Genomic DNA, 20,949 nt, shown 5'->3' on the forward strand with positions numbered 1-20,949 from the left:
CACGGCTGCTCGATGACAGGGCAGTAAAGCCAGTATTCCTCCTGACAGGGTTTGTTCAGTTTCACCATCACATTTTGGAGACGTTGTATTTATGCAGTCGTGAGGCTCTGGAATTACAAAGGAAGGTGGGGAGCTGTTGGGGAGAGGAAACACCCTTGCCCAGAAGGGCCCTGACTCATCCCTTGCTGGGATCCCGTGGCGCAATCGGACTGACGGGTCCCAGACCTGCTGGGTCCCTGCATCCTCCCGCCTCCGCTGCCGGCTCAGCCGTGGCTTTGCCCACCACTGCTCTGTCCTGGTGGGGAGCACAGCCTGGACCCCCAGAGAGCTCCTTCCTCCCATCTGTGCCTTCTCCAGCCTCATGGTAGTCTGCCAGCCCATGGGGAGGCAGAGCAAAGGGGGATTTGGGGACAGAAGCCCAAACATCCTGCCCCGAGATGAAGGGAGCCTCTGCGGAGCCACCGCCACGAGGTGCTGCTGCCCACGCAGTGAGCGGGGACTGGTGGGGCAGAACCTGTCCCCAGACGGGAGAAGCGCAGGGGTGACGGGGCAGGACCTGGGGACATCCCTCCTGCTCACATCCCGTTCGTGACCTCAGGCATATGGCTGGTGCCTAAATTCCCTTTGTGTCCAGGGGGGTCGGCCTGCAGCGCCAGGCAGCTCTGGCCCACGGCACCAGGAAGCACCAGGAGGAAAGCTGCAGCTCTCACCGCTTTTGGGGGGGGGGGGTCTGCATCTGCTGGCTGGGTGGGTTGGGCACAGACACGTCTGCGCTCTCCAACCTATGGTGAGGGTGGCACGGTGTGGCTTTGCCAAGGCAGCTGGAGTGTGGCCAGCCTGTACCTGGGTAGACGGGTCTTACCGCAGGGTGGGACCTGCAGCCAGCGCAGGTTGGAGATGTCTGATCCCGAGTGTGTGGGGGACAAGCAGGAGCACCCGTTGGTGCCGGTGGGACCTGTGAAGGACCACCCAGGGCAGAACGAGCTCCAGCTCTCTCCAGCAAAGCCCCTGGGGGTATTTGGCCAAGTTCATGCCCAGCATGGTGTACTGTGGCCCCTCACCACTCCCACCCCGCAGCAGGACAGGATGCCATGGGGTGCACCTTGCCGGGCCAGGGGGAAGGCAGGGATACAGTCAGACCCAGTGCAACCCAGGACGGTGGCTGCGGGGACAGCAACCACCACGAGCCTGCACAGGGTGGGTGCCTGGCAGTGGGTGCTCTCCACTGCACTGCAGCACTGAGGGCTGTGTGGGGCTCCCCGTGGCCGTGGGCATCACGTCCGGATGGTCAGCCATGTCCACTGCATCCAGACAGTCAGCTGTGGCCACGGGTGCCCTGTCCGGCCGGTTGGGTGGCCATGGCCACGCTGCCACTGGGCACATGGAGCAGGGACAGGGTGCGAGAAGGTCAGGAGATGTGCAATGGGGCTCAGCTCACTAATACAGGCGCAGAGAGCTCAGTGTTTATTGGTTTTGCTCCAAAAGGTTTGTACAAGGAACAAGCCGACTCTGCACACACCCATCGCTGCAGGCTGCCTCGGCAGCTCTCCCGGCACCCCAGAAGCATTGCTCAGCCTCGCAGAGCGGGGATGTACCAAACCCCTCAGTCAACACTGCTGTGCTGCCTGCCAGGCTCTGCCTGCTCCCATGCTGCTGGTAAGATCCCGGGCTGCGCCCCAGCCGGCACCCACAGCAATCACCAGCACGTGCCTGCGCGGGCACCGACATCCCGCGACAGAGTGGGCGAAGGACCCGGCGTGGTGTGAGCCTGTGTGGGGAGCAGCACTCCCCGAACAGCTGCTCTGCTGTCATGACAGAGACTTCTCTGAGCTCCCGCCCTGCAGTTAACAGGACCTTTCCATTTTTATTGCTACTCTACATTGCGGTGATACCTCTCGGCTAGCAAGTGCTGCCTCTAAGGCTGCTGCTGCAAAGCAAGTCTAACACACGCTGCCCTCCCGAACCTGGAGATCTCCTCGCTGCTTATAACAAAGTGCTTTTGGAGCTGCCAACCTGTCCCTTGCAGGCTGAAAGACACCAGGCATTTACTGCTGGGTGAGGGGGGACGTACCCATCAGGGGGTCCAAGATGCAAGGTCTTCGGGTGGGGTTTTACAGCACCCACCTGGGAGATGCTCCCCACCCCTCAGATCAGATGTCAGGGCCTGGGCAGACTGCAGGGCCAGAGTTACATGAGCTGCAGCCTCCCCCTGTTCCCTTCCCCTTCTGCAAAGGGCTGGTGGCGGCTTGGAACATGCTGGGATGACAGCACCGAACACGGGCTGACCCCGGCTGGCACTGGGATCAGAGAATACAACAAATAAATACGTGTGAGCGATCCTGTGCTGTAGGACCCAGGTGACGCTCCCAAGCCGATCAGCCCAGTTCTGGGGGATGCCGTCCCTCCAGGGGATCTGCTGCCCCAGGTGAGAGCAGCCCTTACCTGTCCTTCCCGCTGAACCCACCCCTGCTCCAAGGGCTCCCGGCCTGGCAGCTCTCAAGGGCGAGCGGTTATTGTCTGCTTGGAGGCTATTTCCAGCATCTGTATGCTGCTCACCTGCATCCACTCTAGATGAAATCCTGAGGAAGTCCTTACTATTTATTCACTTCAACTTTCTTCCTTCCCCAGTCGCTGCCTATAACAACGGTCATGAATTGATCGTTGTTCTGTTTTCCTTTTCTTGGCAGACTACATTCATCGGTGCTGCACTTCCCACAGGGTCTCACTGGCACATGTCCCAGTGAAAGGACGGTGGGTCTGGAGCAGCTGGAGGATGATCCTTTGTGTTCCTTTCTGCCAGCCCAGCAGCAGGGATATTTACCTGGCAGAGCGTCCCAGCCCAGCCGTGGGAGGGCGTTTTCTTGCCTCCCACCCACCCGTGCTAAGGGTAAGACTCCCCACAGGACTTGCAAGCCCAGAAAAGCCAAGGAGATCTAGGAGTCAAAGCAGAGACTGCTGCCCCCAGGTCTATCCTGGAAGAGCATCACTGCTTCGGGAAGGGTCTCCTTCCTCCTTCGTCAGGTCATGGCACAAAGGCAAAAAGCCTGAGGACATCAAATACTGCAGATCCAGGCTGAAGGAGTGAGAGTGCTTTGGGGATAGCCTTTACATTGCAAAAAAAGGAACTGAAAAAGCCACTGGATGGGGTTTAGCAGGTTAGGTGGGATGGATCAGCAGCCCAGAGCATTTCTACCAGCTGTCTTGGCTCCTCTCCCCTGCTGAGCCTCTGCCCACTGCCTCCTGGTGCCACCGGTCACATCCAACTCCTTCCGAGTGCTGCCATGCGGGAGGGGGCTTTGGAAAGCCATTGAACAGGGGAAAAGAGCTCTAAAGAAGGATGTGCACCAGTGCTCAGCCCCAGCGCTCTGGCTTTGCTCTCCAGTCACAGACACAAACTGAAGCCGTAGGTGACAGCTTTGGGCTGGACGCTGATAGCAGGAAGCATGCCCAGCCCCCTGGTTCCACCAGTGTTTGTGCAAACCCCGTCTCCCCTCAGCCAGATGGGCTGGGCCAGGCAGCCGCCAGCTGCAAACGCCCGCGGTCCTCAGGCCGTGGGACGGCTTGGGACTCTGCGTGGCCTCAGACAGGCAACTACTGCGCCGATGCGCTCGAAGAGGCTGGCCGGGCCATTTGGTGTTTCTTGAGATGCTGCCATCGTTTTTTAGGCGCTGCCTTTTCTCTCAGTGCCGCGTGGTGCTGCCTGGGACCCCAGCTGGGTGGGCAGCGGTGGCTGCCGAGAGGAGCAGGGAAGGGCTTGCTGCGGAGCAGTCTGTCTTCAGCCAGTCAATGGCTGGATTGAGACTGCAGCTGTACCAACAAGACGGGACGTTCATTCTCAAGAAACAGCAAATGTAGCTGACCTGGCCTCGACACTGGGAAAGCTTTTTGCCTTAGCTGCAATGGAACAGCAACATCAAGTGTTCCTTCTCCCCTCATCCAGGTATGCCCTGAAAGATGCCCCGATCCCATCCCACCCCACCAAACCCCTTGGTTTGCTCCAGGTCTCCTCTGGGAAGGTTGCGATGCCGCTAGTTCTGCAAGCTGCCGCCACACGCCGTGGAAGCTGGAGCTGTCGGGGAACAGAAAGGAAAAGGGAATGAGACCCAGCTGAAGATGGCAGGAGTGGGATGTAGACAGACTCTGGGAGGAGGAGGAGGAGGAACAGGAGTAGGCACTGAGCGGCCATGCCCTGGTAGGAAGGCAAGTGTTTACTCAGGGCCAGCTTCACTTCAGGGCAGATGACAATAATGGTGGCAAAGACCATTTCTCGATTGCTGGTTCAAGTGGCTCGGGAAAGCCGTGAGACCGGCAGCACCTCTGCTAGCTCTGCATTCCTTACAGAGGTCCAGGCTGTCTTGGCAGCACCAAGAGAGTCTCACACTGGTGAACAGATCATACCCACGGAAACCCCATAAACACTGAGGCAGGAACCCTGTGGTGGGGCCATGCAGGCAGGTGGGTCCAACCTCAGTCCTCCTCTCCAGCAGCATCCAGGCAGGGATGACAAGCCGGGCAATGGGACTCCAAGCCCACTGGGACTTCGGGCGCAATACAAAGCACAACCTGAGGTTCAGGACATGAACCCAGCCCTCGTGCTCTGCAGTTTCTCGGTCCATGGGCATGGGGGATAGACAGGACAGCCGCAAGTACCACCTGCAGACGGGTGTCACAAGCTGTGGCCACCTAACTCCTTTAGTCTGATGGAGCTATATAAAATGGGCAGCGAGTGACAGGGGACACTTACCAGCTACTGCTCTAAGTAGCATCGGTCTCAGGCTGAACGGCTGTTTCAGGCCTGCAAGAAAAGAACAAAACCGAAACACGTAGGCAGTCAGTGGGGGCACAACAACTGCATCTCTGAAGCAAGAGGAGAAACAAAACAGTGGCGTCACCCTTGGAGGAAAGGACGCTTGCACCGGGATAGAGCGGTGGTCCTCAGCCCAGTGCTTGCAGGTGGGAGCTGCTGATGCTGCTCATGGGCTGAGGATGCAGCAATTCAAACCAGGTCACTGGGGAGAGCAAAGCAGCTTTTGGTGAACTCAGTTGCAGAGCTCTTTGCACACTTATGGCTCCAGCCCAAACACTCATTTTCTTTGCACTGGTGCGAAGTGCCCCAAGCTGGACTCTACAGCAGAGTGAGCTGTGACAGAGTGGAGATGAGCAAACCAGCAGCGGCAGCAGATCAGGTTGTCAAAGGCCCTCCAGCATGCACCCAGTGCCCACTCCTGAGGAGCAGCCCAGCTATCAAGAGCTGAGACTGTTTGTCCAGGGAGTGCTTGAACATTTGCATCTACTTCAAAGGGGTCGAAACATGCATGCAACCCTTAATGCCGGGAAGCACGAGAAGTTCTTGCTTTCAGCTCCATGCAACCAGGATGGAAAAGAACGACATCTTCCCTGCTCATCAGCCCCTGGGATATGGACTCTCTGAATCTACTTCTCTTCTCTACTATGTGCTCAAGGCAAAAAACGGAAGCTGCCTGAACATCTGCCTGGTCCTGGACACCACCAGAGCATCTCCACATGGAGTGGCAGGGCCAGGCCCTTGCTCCCTGTTGGGACCCAGCCCTGCGACCAGGATGTGGCTTTGCCAACAGCAACGCTCTGGGGAAGTGGGTCCCACCAAGCTGCCTTCCCCTTGACATGGTGGCAGTGGCTGACACCATTAACTGGGTCCCACAGCTATGAGTCATGAACATCCCTCCTCCCCGCTCCCCATCTTCCTCTGGACTGACGCTGTGCTGGTGCAGCTGCCGAGGAAAGGGCTGTAAGTATAAACCAGCAGATGCTTTGTGTGTCTGAGGAAGGTTATTTCAGCTGTCAACATAACCTGATGCTTAGGGACCCTGGGTCAGCTCTAAATTGCCATGACAGAGCATTTGGCATGACCTACCTTGCAGAGCCAAAGCAAGGTTAAACCATACCATTACATATACATACCACACACACAATATATGCTCTATATGACCTAATATATCGTATACAGCTAGTGCATCACAGATATCCCTGTAGGGGATGCTTAACAATAAGTGTGCATAAGTAAACTATCTTCAACAGTGCTTAATTTCATGAAACCAGCACAAATGTTTAATGTGTGCTGAAGAAGGTGGAAGTTGGCAGAGGATGTTCTAGATAAATACACAGAGACACATCTATCTATGCGCATACATTTGTCTATACACTGTGCATTATGCCAGATAAAGAGCACTACTACAAGGTGTGAAACCAAGCTCCCCCAAGCCATGGACTGTAGGACCACTCTCAGATGTGTAAGCATTAACCGTTGAAATGGAATGGAAATAAAATCCCAAGCAGGTACTTTTTAATGGCTGAACAATGTAAAAAGAGAGCCACACCCTTTTTTTCCCCTTTTTTTTGCACAAACCCTATATCCCCCTTGCTCTCCTCCTTTTCCTGAAGGGGCTAGAGGCTGGAGAGCCAGCTACCCGGCGGTAGGAGCCCACACTGAGTTTCCATCGGTGCCATCTCTCTCCTTCCTGTCACTTAGGTCACGGTGAACTCTGGAGCGGGACTGAGCCCACTGTAACGCGGCTTCTCAGCTCCGGCCCATCAGCTTTGAGGTCTCTCAGGCTGCAGTGAAGGGGCTCGGCAACAGAAACAAAACCTTTCCTCTCTGCCTCAAAGTGTCCAGCGTCCCTGCACGGCGACAGAGGACAGCTCAGACAACGCAAGACCAAGCTGCAGTGTTGCCGCCAGGGTCTCGCTTGGCATGGCCGCTGCAGCCCATCGCCATGCTAGCCAGACTCTGGGCTCCAGCGAGGGCTCAGCTGCCACCCAGAGACAATGCACTGGGAAAGGCCTCTGCACTTCCACGGAGGTTCCCAAGACAAGACACTGTCCTGTCCCCCAGACACCCACACACCCCGGGTGAAGGATGGAAGTCAAGCAGGGCCTTTGCTGACATGTCAGCCAATTCAGGCCACTCATGAGACATTGTCGTCACTGGCCCATGCCAAGGAAGAAAATGATGCCACATCTTCCTCAGCTCTTCTCCTCCTGCATGGCCAGAGCTCCTGCCCCATATTAACAGGGGAAAGCATCCCAGAACCATCTTGTGCTTCTCCACATCCCACATCTTCACAACTTCACCCATCCCCAGCCCTCTCCTGTGGCTGCTCCTGCCCCAGGGCCACTGCACACCTCCTGCAGAGAGCCACCAACAGTTGTCCTCTCTCCCCAGCCTGGGGAGGACACAGCTGAGCTTAGCAGAAACAGAGTCCAGAAGAGCAAGAAAAGAAAAGGAGGAGGCAGCAAGGAGAGCCACAGACAAAACAAGATGCCCATGGAGAACTGTCTTTACCAGTAACCCTCACGGTATCTCCTGGAAGCAGTCGGACGCTGTCTTCTCACATACAGATCTGTATCTACCGTCTCCTGAACCGCTTGCTCTGGAAGCAAGACAAAGAAAGATATACCACTGTTGATAAGCTCCTTGCAGCTGTCAGCAAGCCCTGCAGAAGACTGCCCAGTAATAGCTCTGGCGGGGGCTATGCACCACGGGAGGTTAGGAACAGCACTCCCAAGGGCTGGATCTCATATAATGCTCCTGAAAACCTGTACTGCACCTTATTTCTTTCATTTGCTGAAAATGTCTTTATCCTCTCAAGTTTGATTAAACTTTTTCAATTTGGTGCCTTTTTTTGGATGGTGTGTTTGGAAACCCAGCACATTGACCTCCTGAAGATCAGAACTGCTGCACAGTGCAGGAGACCATCGCTTCTGCATTTTCCAACATTCTGGAGGGACCTCTCAACTGGGGATCGTACCTGGCACCACACAACCAGTGCAAGGCAGTCACTGGCTGGCAGCACGAACGCAGCCCTTGTGTGCACACAGAAACAATGGTCTCCAAATGACTTCATGGACATCCTTCTGGCTGCCTTCTCCACGCTGGCCAACAAGGCTGGCCTTACACCCTACGAAGGCAGCATATCCTCTTTCAATACCTGAAGCCATCTGTCCTGCTCGCCTAGGAAGCACTTCACCAGCTGCATTTCTCACGTGGGTTCAGATGGCTCAGAGGAGCCCAAAGCCAAATGGCCAACCAAAAATCACTCCCCGTCTGGGGAATCACCATCAGCTCATTGCTGTTCAGTCTCTTCCTTGCCAGCTGGTGCAGCTGAAAGTCTGGGCTTGTGTGTCTCACAGTCCATTGTGAACTGGTATATGTACTCATTTTGTTAAATATGCGTGTGCATTTAGCATAATGAGGAGGTATATAAATAGCTATGGTTTCCAAACATAAATCTGCAGGGACTGCAGAATGAGGAAGTGGGCAAAGCAGCTTTACCTGGATGTGATAAACCAGAGGAAACTAAAATTAGGAGGGCTTCCTTCCCTTCAACACACACAATAGTAAATGGCTGTGGAGCTGGTCAAATCAAATTTTGGCAACAGACGATTTCTTGTAAAACAAGGAATGGATTTAATTATTTCTTTTTTGATCAAAAATGCTTGTTATGATTGTGGATAGAAGCAATAAAAGTTTCCAAAAGCTGCCACCAAGAGCAATTGCCAGCGACATTTTGTGGAGGGCAGTTTTGAAAGCCACTGACGGTAGAAAGGCTGGGATGGGCAGGACTCCTGTCCACTCTTGTCCTGGCAAACCCTCGTTTATTTAACCAGCTCTGTCCACTAACAACGCAACTTCTGGGCTCACCGCCTTCACATGAAGGAAGGGTCAGTTTGTGAGGGGAGAAGATAAAATTTGATTTTGAAGTCAATGACATACGTGCAAATCAGGCTGAGAGGAAAAAGCTCAGGGAAGGGTTTCAGTGCCAGGCTCCCCGGCCAGGTGGAGCGGGACATCGGGGGGCTACCGAGTTGGAGCCCATGGAGTGGGCTGGCTGGGAGGAAAGGGAAGGCAAGACCGAGAGTATCCAGATCCTCGCTCCCATCTGCTGCCTTAGGAGTGCCTGGTGGTGGTGGGTCAGGGTGAGGACCACATGCTTTTCCTTTTGTACGTGACCTCAGGCACGGCCAGAGCGCATCCTCCAGAGCATGCCGGGTGCCACGCAGCTGAGCGTGCCAGCCGCAGAGCCACGCTTCCCTAAGATTATCTGCGAGGCCAGTGGGAGCATCTTCTGCTTACTGACCCCATTTTCAGGGCTCTCTAGGCATAGCCACAGTGTTCAGGAGAATGATCTCCAGGCATATACCCTCATGAAACCAATGCCCAAAGACAGTTCCTGGCTTGATTGCCCTGCAGGTTTGCTTTCCTTCAAAAACTAGCTGCAGGGAAATGCCCACTTGCCTGGCAGATAATACACAGTGCTCACAGCCAGACTCTGGGTGCTAGCTAAGAAGGAACCTGAATATTTGGCTGGGTGCACAGATACTCATGCATGAAATGGCAAAGCCAGGAGTGTTTTTCCTGTTGCTCCTGGTTGAAGTGGCAAAAACAAATGCCTGCATGGGAGACGGAGATTTCTCTAGCCATAATCTCACAGTTTGGCCCAACTCACCAATCTCTTCCACAATATTTTCAGTGCTTCCAGGAGGAGTGGTTTTCTCCTGTTCAGAAACAAAACAAAACAAAAAAAGAATAACGACCTCAGATGGGTGCCCCCTTGACCTGCCCCTTTGCTCTGAGAGAGGAATAGGAAGCGCTGGGGCTTTCCTGGTCATGGCTGCCATTGACACCACGGGACAGAACTGCTGCCCTCCTGCTCTCAACACCAGCACCTGCTGCCTTCAGCCAGCAAAGGGCTGTGCATCCCAGCCAGTGCGCGTCCTTCAGTTATGATGCTATGCAATCATCTCAAGAGTTACGTCCTTCTCCTCAAGGTTTTTTTTCCCTTAGAAAAGCAACATTCAGATAACTGCTTCCTCCAGGGTTTGGGAAAAAGAGCAAGAACAGCTACTGTCCATCCTGAAAAACACCGCTAACGTGACTGACACAGATACAGAGAAAGGACGTAGAACAAAGCTGCCCCCAAACCTGCAAACACATACTTAAAGTTATTATGAGCAATACGTTTAGAGTAAGCAAATATTAGAGGTTTGTGTACAGAAAAGGTGTAAACCCTAACAATACACAGCCGTTGGCACTGCAAACCCAGTTAAACACGTGCTGTCCCCCTGCGGCTGCACCCACCAGAGCTGCCCGCGGACACGTTCAGGTCTTCAGGAGCTGGGTCTCACCCTCCTGCACCCAAAGAATGGATCCGGGAATCCACTCACTCTGCTCACCGGGACTTGTAACGCCAGATGAGGCTTTCCCAATCCCACCTGAATGAGGAACGCAAATACCTCAAAACATCAGATATCATTTTCTAATTTGTTCAACTCAGCAACTATAGTGTATATAGAAAAAGATGAATTAGGAAAGCAAATGGGGTGAAATGATGTTAGGAATTTCCTTAGGGGTTCACAGAGTTTATCAGTGGAAACACTGACTACATTGCTCCCACAGGTGCTGGAGTATTTGGTGCTTTGTTATTTGGGATAACAAAGGAAATCACACTACAGAATCCATGAAGTGGCACCTGATTTTAAATATTAAGAAAAAAAAATTTAGAGAAAAAAAAATTAAGCAGCTTTAAAAAGTCAGAATAAAAAAAACCCCTCTTTTTTTATATGGTCATAAGGAGAAAGTAACAAAACCCTGATTTGATTTAAGTGCAAGCTATCACTTTCGGTCCTGTGCACGTGTCAAGTATATGCTGCCGTTATCTTTTGTGCCCTCTGCTGCCGGTAGCTCCTCACTGTGACTCCTCTCCCATTAGCCTGGCGTGGCCGCTGCCCTTCCCCTGCCCACCACAGGATCCAGCTCAGAAAGTCTTATGCCTTGGGTAGAAAGAAGCTGAAAGCAGTGCGGAAATCATATTTAATCAATCACAAAATCTCTTCTGAGCTTTCCATTATGCCTTGATTCTTCTGTACTCATCCTGGTGAGTATCCAGGATGAGTATCTGTACTCATCCTTGGTGAGGCCCTGGCACAGGTTGCCCAGAGAAGCTGTGGCTGCCCCTGGCTCCCTGGCAGTGTTCAAGGCCAGGTTGGATGGGACTTTGGGCAACCTGGGCTAGTGGAGGGTGTCCCTGCCCATGGCAGGGGTGGGACTGGATGGGCTGTGAGGTCCCTGCCCACCCAAACCATTCTACGACCCTGCTCATGCCGCAAACTTGTAAATGAGTATGACTTAAGGAAGACAGCTGTGTCAGAGCAAGAGAGATGCAAGAAGCTGGGAGTCAGTTTGCAGGTCTGCTGCCTTCAGCCAGCAACTCCCTGTGCTTGGCTCATTCTCAGTGACTGCAAACGGCACGGACTGCGCAGTGTCCAACACAGCCACGCACCAGAAACCAGGGACATGACTGACTTCTGAGCTCTCACACCAGTATAATGTTAAGGGTGTTTCAGATTGTTTTCCTAGCCTATGGACTACCTATGTCTGGGTGCTGATGCTGCTAACAGCTGGTTTGCATTTTGGGTCAGCTTGTGGACAGGGCTCTTCTGCGAGCGGGCACCCTTCAGGGTCACTGCTCCTGTGCCTGTGAAACGAACCTTTCTGAACTCTGAGGAGCTCCTGTTAATCTGCTGCTTTTGTCTCCAAGCACAGCTGTGGCTTACTAGGTTTCCTTGTACGAGAGCTAGTGCAAGGATTCGTGTTTCGTACTCGAATAGCAACCCCGAGCAGCTGAACAGGACCTGACCTTTGAGCTGAACAAGTTCCTGTTCAATGCACAGACCTCCCTGAAGGCAGGACTTACTGCGGACCCGCTACATGGGCTCTTTGCTGAGCACTGCCTGCCCTCCAGAGGTGTCTTTGAACTTCGTCACCCATCCTAGGGTTTTAGACAACTCGAAGAGACCACCTGAACCACCCAATGGAAAGGTTGGCTCATCTGGGCTTCAGTACTGCCCTCCAGCATCCCAAACCTGATGCTCTTCCAGCAGGTTAGCTGGTACAACCAAACAAAGGAATGGAAAAATACAGAACAGATGGGAAAAACATATCCAGTTAGCTCCCCCAACCACACTTTCAGAAGCCTTCCTTCTGGCAAAGGTGTGCTCTGACATTAACTTGACCTCTCTGTTTTAAAGACTGGCAAAGGCTCCTGCTCTCGGTTGGGATATCTGAACAGGTCACACTGGCACAGTCCTGCATTCCCGCGGGGGCCTGACTGTAACTCAACACTCTCCGGGTCGGGCAGTCCATATACTGCAGCAGCCTGCCTGCGGGAGCAGGGGGCCAGGCCCCTGGCTCCTGCCCCATGGACGTCGTTTGGAGAGGGCAGGCGGTGGCAGCATGCGAGGGCAACGCTCGGACAAAGACAGGTGTCAAACAACAGACACGTTTTCCAAGGTTTTTCCAAACAAGAGGTGTGGGTTTTCTGGGAACACCGTTCAGCAGGGTAACCCACTGCTCGGGACCAGAAGTTGAACAGGAGCAGTCAGGAAGAGCGGAGCAGAGGGTCTGACACACTGGTGGTGCTGAACCCAAACCAGCCAGCTCCCCTGGGTGCAAACAATTAACAGAACCACAGCAGCACCCGCTGCCAGGCGAGCCCACACAGGATTAACGCTTCTCTTGCACTCGGTAGTGTATAACAAACTAGGTGTTACGTAGCTACAGCTACGTTCTCAGGAACCTGTGCTTCCTAAATCCGAAAGGGCACCTGCCAGGAACTGGCACCCATGGATGCACCACTGCCACCAGACACAGCCAAGTGCAAGTGGTGGGTTTGCTCTATCCTTCCTCAGGCTTACTACAAGAGATCAACTTACTGCATCTTAATGCTCTACCAATCAGCCCAGCCAAAGCATACCCAATTGCAAAGCAAAAGTGACTTAGAACACCTTGGGAGTGATTTAAGCTGACACCCAGATCTCCACACTTGTAGCGGGCTAAACGCACGCACATGATAGCTCTTGCAGCTCTGCCGGGGAGTTTTATTAAAACCCACAGAATCTTTCAGCACTTTTTTTTGTGATTCCCCTCACTGAATTTCTTCCTGGTCACTTCTCACTGTTCCCCTGTCACCACTCTGGGCTTGTCCTGCTCTCTCCATCCTGCAAGTTCGCTGCACTTAACAGCTCCCTGTCTAAGCTCTCCTTTACAGAGATGGCCTTCAGCTCTCTTTGTTCAGCCTGGGGAAGTTCAATTAGCTACTCCTGACCTTCTCCTTCCATCCCTGTTGTCCCATGACTCCTCAAATGCATCTTATGACTCCTCTCTTCCACCCCTGATGACACCAGCATTGATGGTCCGCCAGTCCATAAACTCTGGTCCTGTCTGGCCTGCAGTCACGAAATACCTCCCCTTTCATTCTTCCTCAGGCACACTCTTGTTCATGCTTCATATTCATCTGCTTTTTCAGTTTATTACCCAATTCGACTCCTCACAGTCCTCCAGCCCTCTCTATACTCACATTGCCTTCAATTATTTTCTTCCAGTTCCGGCTGGGAGCCCCAGTGCCAGCAATCACCTTCTCTACTCTTGAATTTCTTTTCATCGGTTCTGAGCCAAATCAAGAGAGTCTTTGATTTCCACCTATTACCTTGCATTGATGTTTTATCTTGGTATTTCTGCCAAGGCATCATCTCTTTGATGTCTACACCACCTTTGTCAAATTGACAGCCATAGGCACACTCTGTATTTTCTTAGGAAGAACTTGTGCCATTTCCTTTCTATCCTAGTCACCTTAGACTCCCTCCACAACTTCAGCGTATTAATTGGCAACTCCCATCTTTACACACAAACTTTCATTAAGTCCTGGTCATTTACCTTCCTCATCTGATCTTTGAAGAGCTAAAAGGCATAGATGAGCCTTTATTCTGTCTCCTCTTGCAGCCCAAACTACCCTTTCCTTAAGGCTTTCTTACATATGGGGAAAATTGGCTTCCTTTTCAGAAAGCAGACTAAGGTTCTGTCTCCCAGGAGCACAACGTACCCCCCCAACCTACCTCCCATGCATTCAAAACCTTTGTAGATGGTCCATGAGCAACCTGTGTGCATACGCTTGCTAGCGACTAAATGGTCCTTCAGTGTTTATCTGAAAACAGAACATGCTGGTCTTGAGGGCTGCCTCCAAGTGCTCTGCAAAATAAAGCCTACAATAAGACTTACCCAAGCTGAATTGGAGAAGTGGGGAACAGAACCAGAAGTGCTAAGCCCTGACCATAATTCTATCCTTCAACTCACCAAAGACCAGAAATCTACAAAGAGCTAAATATTGAATATTATTACCTTACCATCAGCTCCCAAATCCTGAAAGGTCAGTTCCACCTCATCAGTCTCCAAAAAAACGGTACCTTTGGCCCACTGGGAGAAGGAAGTCATCATCATGTCTAGGACATTACCTTTAGGCTTATAATGGTTCCTCAAAGGGTTTAACCCAGCTTGGCTCCATACCTTGCTGTAGGCCCGCGTGCTCTTTCAGAGCACCGCTGTAATGCACCGGCATTTTTCACAAAGCCCTTCAGCTGTCTCAGACCCGAAGACAGATATATGATCAGCGGTAAATCTGTCACTCGAAATGCTGGTATCATTGCTCACTACTGAGGTTTGGATTGCTAGCAACCATGCTGGATTCCCTTCTGGTGGCCAGAAGATCTTAAAACCTGTTTTGTCAGAAGTGAGGCGAGATGAAAAAAATGGGTCTCTTGGTTTATCTGCGAGTTCACCTTATATGTTAGCCAGGACCTGGGAAACTCTTCCCTTCTGGGCAGGACTCCAAAGGCTAAATATTCAGCACACCTGCCACCTCCTGCCTCCATTCAGCCTATGAAAGAATCAACTTTTCAACTAACCCAGTTTCTAAGGGGACACTCAAAAGTCTTTTTCAGTCCATATCCAAGATGGCATACACAAGGTAACAATTTTTTTTGTGTTTTATGTTTTTTAAAACTAAGGACATGCAGGACAACTAGCTGTCCTTTTGGTTTCAGGGATTCAGGGACAAAAGTGTTTAAGAGCCTGTCATGGCCCCAGCTTCTATGAATGCATTTAATGGTTTAGAAAGCAATTAAGACATTTTGTTTCCAGGTCATTCTTTAGCAGAAATTCACAGCTAAACTGTGTGCTCTGTGAGTGCTACTCTGCTTTAAATCTGATGCTTTGCAGTTTTGTTGGCTAACCTACATTTTTGCAGGGAAAGAGAGCTAGTGCACAGTCATTCCCATCTCACTTTCTCTGTCCTTCAGGTTTTACAGACTTTACCATATTCTCTTCATCTGACTTTCCCCAAGACACATTTGAAATTTAGATTCATGCTTTCCGAAACTAAATTGAATTTGGTGTTTGCTTAAAAGCGCAAAGATCAACAGCGTCACAGAGCAAAATCCAACGTCTGCCTACAAAAGAGGCACAGCATGGGCAGCAACAGCTCACTCAACGCAACAGCTTGTGCCAAGAGCTGCCTTTGGCAGGTTCCAAGCTGAGATAAAAACACGTGTTTACTAACAACTGGACCAGTAAAAAAAGATGTCACAGAAGCCACTGGAAAACCAGATGCAACCGTTCAATCACTACTGAGAAGCTGATATTTAAGGCATCTGCTTGAAGACTACCTACTGCCTACGTATGATTTCCTGAAATATTCAGGCACCTGCTCAAGTGTGTTTTCAGGCATGACTGGCTTTGAGAGATTCCTTCAGAACTAAGGATCAGCCTGAAGCAAATGTGTTAATACAGCTTAACGAAGTTCACATCAGGGTAATTTCAGCTAAGGTACTCTGGATTGCCATAGCAGAATGCTCACTGATAAAGAGGAATTCATCAAGCTGCAATATTTCAGCACCTTATGATAATGTAAATATGCGTTCACATAACAAAACTCCAATATTTGCTTCTGCAATCAGTAACAAGGACATTAGCTCTTGTAACCCTTTCCTTCAGGAAGTTTCTCTTGGTATGATTGTCACTTTACAGCAGAAACTCAACGTAAGACATTGAAGATCAACTACTCCACTGCCTTTAAGCCACAGAATAATTACAAGAACTACCCTGACCAAGTAATAGGCATTTCATTTTAAGGCTACTGTATACATTTGTTAATCTCTTTGTTAACTTGTTTAACTGGGATCAAATGGGATGAATTGTTTCCAGAACACGAGTCTGTCCCCAAGACCCTGAACTTCACGGGAAGACTCTTACTCCTTTGTCAGCCTGCAGGTCATACCAACGATGCAGACATATTGGCCATCTTTGCCCCTTTCATGAGAGTCTGTGGAGCCTAGGAAATGAGCAAAAAGAATTCTAAAACAGTGACCAGTAACTTGTGAAGCAATCTAAAATCTAGCGATTTAAAATAATTGCTAAGGAAAATGCTGAGCTAACTAGCATGAGCAGAGCATCGTTCCAACAGAGCCACACCACCTGTTTCCACCACCAGCTCAGATCTCTCTAAACCATGCTGTGCTGTGCCATAAAGAGGGACGGGACTCGTTGCCCAGCTTGGGCAATCCATCTAAATGGAGGTGGTGATGCACAAAATGAGTCAGCCTCCGAGGATGCCCATTTCTCTCCCCTGATTACAGATGGTGCCACAGTTAATTAGCTCAGAATTTAGACATCTAACTTTTAGATGCCTAAGTTTGGGCACGGGAATTCTCCTCCCACACTTGTCTTGAGTTAGACAAGTTAAAGGTTTAGGCTCAGCCTCTTAAAAGCACGTGCAGGCATAGCACTGTTGAAGACTCTGTCATCCCTGAGCTGCAAAGTCTGCACTCCCAACTCTTCTTTTTCATTGGAGTGGTGCATTAGGGGCAAGCTAATGGAAGGGAGGTGGTGTATGGCTAATCACACCATTAATTGAGGTTATTTCAAATTTATTTTATTTTATTTTTATTTTATTTTTGCTCCTACCTTCAATGCTCCAAACCATACCTCTCTCCCAGGGCACCTAAGTTAAATGTCTGCAGTTAGATAGCATGAATACCCCTGAGGTCACTTCTGCTCACCTTAACAGGTTGGCAGGGAGACAGCTCCAGATCCGGTAACACTTTGAGCAGAGCACAGAGAACATTGTGATCAAAAGTTCCTCTCAGTTAAACAGATTCCCATTTATCAAAGGCTGGGACACCACCACTGTAGAACAGAGCTTGGAGGACAAACCGATATGCTGATGTGAGAATCAACGAGGCAGCACTGGTAGGCATGGCTAGCTGTGAGGATGAAACTGTGCTGATTTTGCTTATATTAAAAGGTCGCTTGCTTATTTATGGTCATTTTCTTCTGCTCCTCTTATCTTGACTGTGCCTTTTGGAGGTCTGTAAAGCCCACTACAAAGTGGTGTTTAACACTCAAAGACAGAAGCACTGAAATGATCCCCAGATTTGACATGGCAAATATGACACAGATGCTATGACCTTCCTAACCATAGCTGTGAAAGAGTAAACAGGTAGTGACAGTGGCTGCAATAAGCTGCTGCCAAAACTTTAGACTAAAGCTCAGCACCAGCTCAGTTGCAGAAGATGTGGTACCTGCTCTCACCAACACTGCCTAATTCAAACAGCCAGGAAAGGAAACACTGGAAGCTGGCAAAACTCTTCCAATGAACTCTTCTTCATTAGTTTTCCCCAAGATAACATCAACTCTTTCTTCTCTTTTCCCCAAAGAACCAACTATCTCCTTGAGTTGATATGCCCTTTCTTCATCTTGACTCACCCAGCTCTATAAGCAAGTACCACACGATTAAAAATGCGTCATCACAAAGCACGATGGTGATACCAATGGATAACATATGCAATACAGTCAGCTTATGAATAACCCGAAAGCTGAAATTTATTTGCACAATGTCCTCAAATAAGTAAAATCCAAGGGCAGAGCTCTTGGAAACTTGGAGCCTGGACAATCTTTTGAGAGCAAAGGTCCACAGAGGACTGTAAATATCCATCCTTTGTCATTCTAATATTCCTGCTAATTTGTAAACTTATACCCTTCCTTTTACCTGCTTTAACCTGAATCTTACACCCACTACTGAAATGGGAGATCAATTCAACAAGCCTAAAAATGGGAATGCGTACAGGATGACAATATTGACTCACTCATTCTCTGAATATTCTTCTATTGACTCCTGGACAGCAACTCCACAAAAAACTCCTACATGCTGTCTAACAAAGCATGAACAATTAAATGCCTGTTCTTCTCCTCTTGCTCCTCTTCAGTCTGTATCAATCCTTCTCTCCTAACGTGTGGGGTGGATCCACGCACACATGTACATTGCTGAGTGCTGGCTCACACTACAAACTGCTGGGACGTGCTGGATTCTTACAGCGCTTGTGGATTACATAAAGGCTATGCCACAATTAACTGTTCAGCCAACTGGAAGTTAAATCTGCAGGTCAAAAAATCCTAATCTTCTAGACTACAAATATAGCTGTTACTTAACTGTCACCACCTGCTGAGGTAAGGAAAGTGATTCAAGGAGAAGGAAATTCTGTACCTGTAAATAAATGCTTGTTACTGTCGATAGGCTTGAAACCTATTGAACCTCTGATCCTCTTGCTGGAACGTCCTGGGCTTCCTTACCAGCAAGGAAAACTGGGGCAGAACTGTCTCCTCACATTAAAAGAGACACTTAGAAGTTCACCATGATTCATGTCCTGCTTGGAATATACCTGATTAAAAGTCAGGGCTGAACCACAAACGTGAAACTTCAATTTTCAGATACACATCCTGGTATCTGCCCAAATTACTTCTCTGGGGTTACAGCATGTCCTAGAGAGTTAAGAGACTGGGAAATATCTAGGTGCAATACAGAGAGGGAGGACCTGGATAGAAGCAAGGACTTCAAAAGGAAGTGTTTTGTTTTTCCTGCACGAATGCTCAAATTTTACTGTGTTAGAGGACATCCAAGTGTCTAGATAGAGATAGTAAAAATCTGACTGGATGTAGTCCTGGGGCAATCTGCTCCAGCTGACCATGCCTTGAGCAGAGGGCTGGACTAGCTGATCTCCAGACATCCCTTCCGACCTCATCCACGCTGTGGTTCTACAAGGGACTGTATAGATCAGGGGCACCCTCAAACGCAAATGTGGCAGACTGTATTTTCTGAGAACAAATTATATAGCTGGGAAGAAAAAAAAATAAAATCAGAGAAGCTTCAGGCACATAAGCCCCACAGGTGCAGGGACAGATATCCTCTCTGCCTACAAACCTCTATGCTTGAAAAATGACAGCTGCACCACAGACCTAAAAAGCAGCATGATGGCAGGTCTTGAGAGGATTACAGAAACACGCCTGAACAGTATTATCTTAGGTAATGTCATTTAAGGTGTCTATCACTGCAGCATGAGATCCACACAGACATTTAATCATATGGCTGTGTTAACCATCTATGTATTTTTCAGGGCCTGCGATGGGCTGAAGTAGCAGACTGAATCACATGATGACTGAAACAGTAGAGCCTCTTGCAGCATAATTAAAAACACCCCAAATCCACCAGGAATGCACTGCAGAAAACTTGCCACTCTTGCCAGATCTGGAGAAGCGAGGCCCAGTACTACACCACAGAAGTCAATCTTGCGTGGATGAATAATAATTATTTTTCCTCGCAGCTCTGCCTATTTGTGCCATGTTCATGTGAATCACGGCTGTATTAGCACTGACATGTCATCACAAGAATTTCCACAGGTACGACCCAAAGATATTCAGGTTAAGGACAGCACTGGAGAGTACTGACTACAGGAAGCACTTCCAGCAGAAGCACTGGTTTTGCTGAACCTCCTGACATACACAAATATAGGTCCATTAGAGTCAGGCAAGTTACCATGAGTTGACCCAGTGGGTATATCTCACACAGCCACTGATGACAGACATCTCCGACACGCTCCTCCTGAACTCAAATTCTTGCTGTCACAGGGTGCACACCAGGACTCAGCCAGGGAGCTCTGGAAACAATTCTCAACTCACCATCAGCTGGGGCACTGCACTGGCTTTTCCCCCTTTGCATGGCTGGAAGCTGGCACTGTGAGTTTTCTAAATCCGTGGCTGGGTTGAAAACTTCCAACTTCTGCCTTGTCCTAACAAGCACATGTGCTCTACCACCCGTGGTATGTACCGCAGACTGGCTGGCAATCTATTTTTCCAGCGTGTAGGAGGCTCACGCCTCTCTGCCATCTGCCACCATTCATTTTTCGTTGCTTCTGAAAACAACCTGAAAATAACTCTGCTCTGATTAAGCAGGAAACCCTCCAAGTACATTTTTCCCAAATAATCTGCTTACTGCTCTGTCACACCAACTGCCTTTACCCATCTTACCCTCCTGCACTTCTGAATCCATTTATTTGCTCTGGTTTTGGCTGTAATGAGTGGACCGCTCAGTTTCCATGAGAACAGTGAGTCAGTGGGAAATGAGGGGAAAACTGGAAATGATTTTTAGATAATTTAATAATTTAATGTGTAGCAACATATAGAAATTCATAAGAAAATATGGATTCTACGCTACTAGGCAAGGGCTTAGATGAGTGCAATGAATGACAAAAAAACCCCTAGCTCCTTCTGGACATCTGTTTGCAAGACAAAAGAGCTTCCTCCTTTGGAACGGGACAGTTGAAGGTGTCTACGTTGACAGCTGACCAACCATGGCCAAAGTCCATTTAATAAGTCCAATGTCCCCTGAGAAATCTACAACTAGTATTGCCTCTTGCCAATACTAGTTACATTACTCTGAATTTCCACAGATATTGCTCCTGAATGTCCTTGCACAGGGCTCCAGCTCGGTGGTTTTCTCTTTCTCCATCCATAACAGGTTTTAGATCATTCCTCTCTGCACAGCAGTGCCAGCAGCACTGCAGGCTTTTTCAGAACTGGGCAGGAAAAGCAAGCAGAGATCCTGGACGTGGCTGGTTGAGAAGACTGGCACGCATACTGAAGAAGCTTTCGCTGTAAGCCATCCTACCTCTGCTAGACAATGCTGAGGATTTCATTCTCCAGAGATCCTAACTTGGCACCTCCCAACAACCAACATTCACTCTGAGAGA

General features: G+C 49.9%; 1 protein-coding gene across 5 annotated transcripts in view; it reads right to left on the reverse strand.

Annotated features, from left to right (window-relative positions):
* Positions 1 to 1,429: 1,429 nt before the first annotated feature.
* The window catches only part of C15H8orf33 (chromosome 15 C8orf33 homolog), a 33,520-nt gene continuing 14,000 nt past the window's right edge, over positions 1,430 to 20,949 (reverse strand). For 3 of the 5 annotated variants that reach the window (XM_075768025.1, XM_075768021.1, XM_075768024.1), the window contains 4 exons: positions 9,486 to 9,534; positions 7,322 to 7,409; positions 4,745 to 4,795; positions 1,430 to 4,069 (listed from right to left, as the gene is read on the reverse strand). The gene's annotated coding sequence lies outside the window, so the exon portion shown is untranslated. The remainder of the gene's footprint in view (positions 4,070 to 4,744; positions 4,796 to 7,321; positions 7,410 to 9,485; positions 9,535 to 20,949) is intronic. The other 2 variants (XM_075768023.1, XM_075768022.1) reach the window with 2 other exon arrangements.

Source organism: Balearica regulorum, chromosome 15 (genome assembly GCF_011004875.1).
Source record: "Balearica regulorum gibbericeps isolate bBalReg1 chromosome 15, bBalReg1.pri, whole genome shotgun sequence".
Classification (NCBI taxonomy): Eukaryota; Metazoa; Chordata; class Aves; order Gruiformes; family Gruidae; genus Balearica; species Balearica regulorum.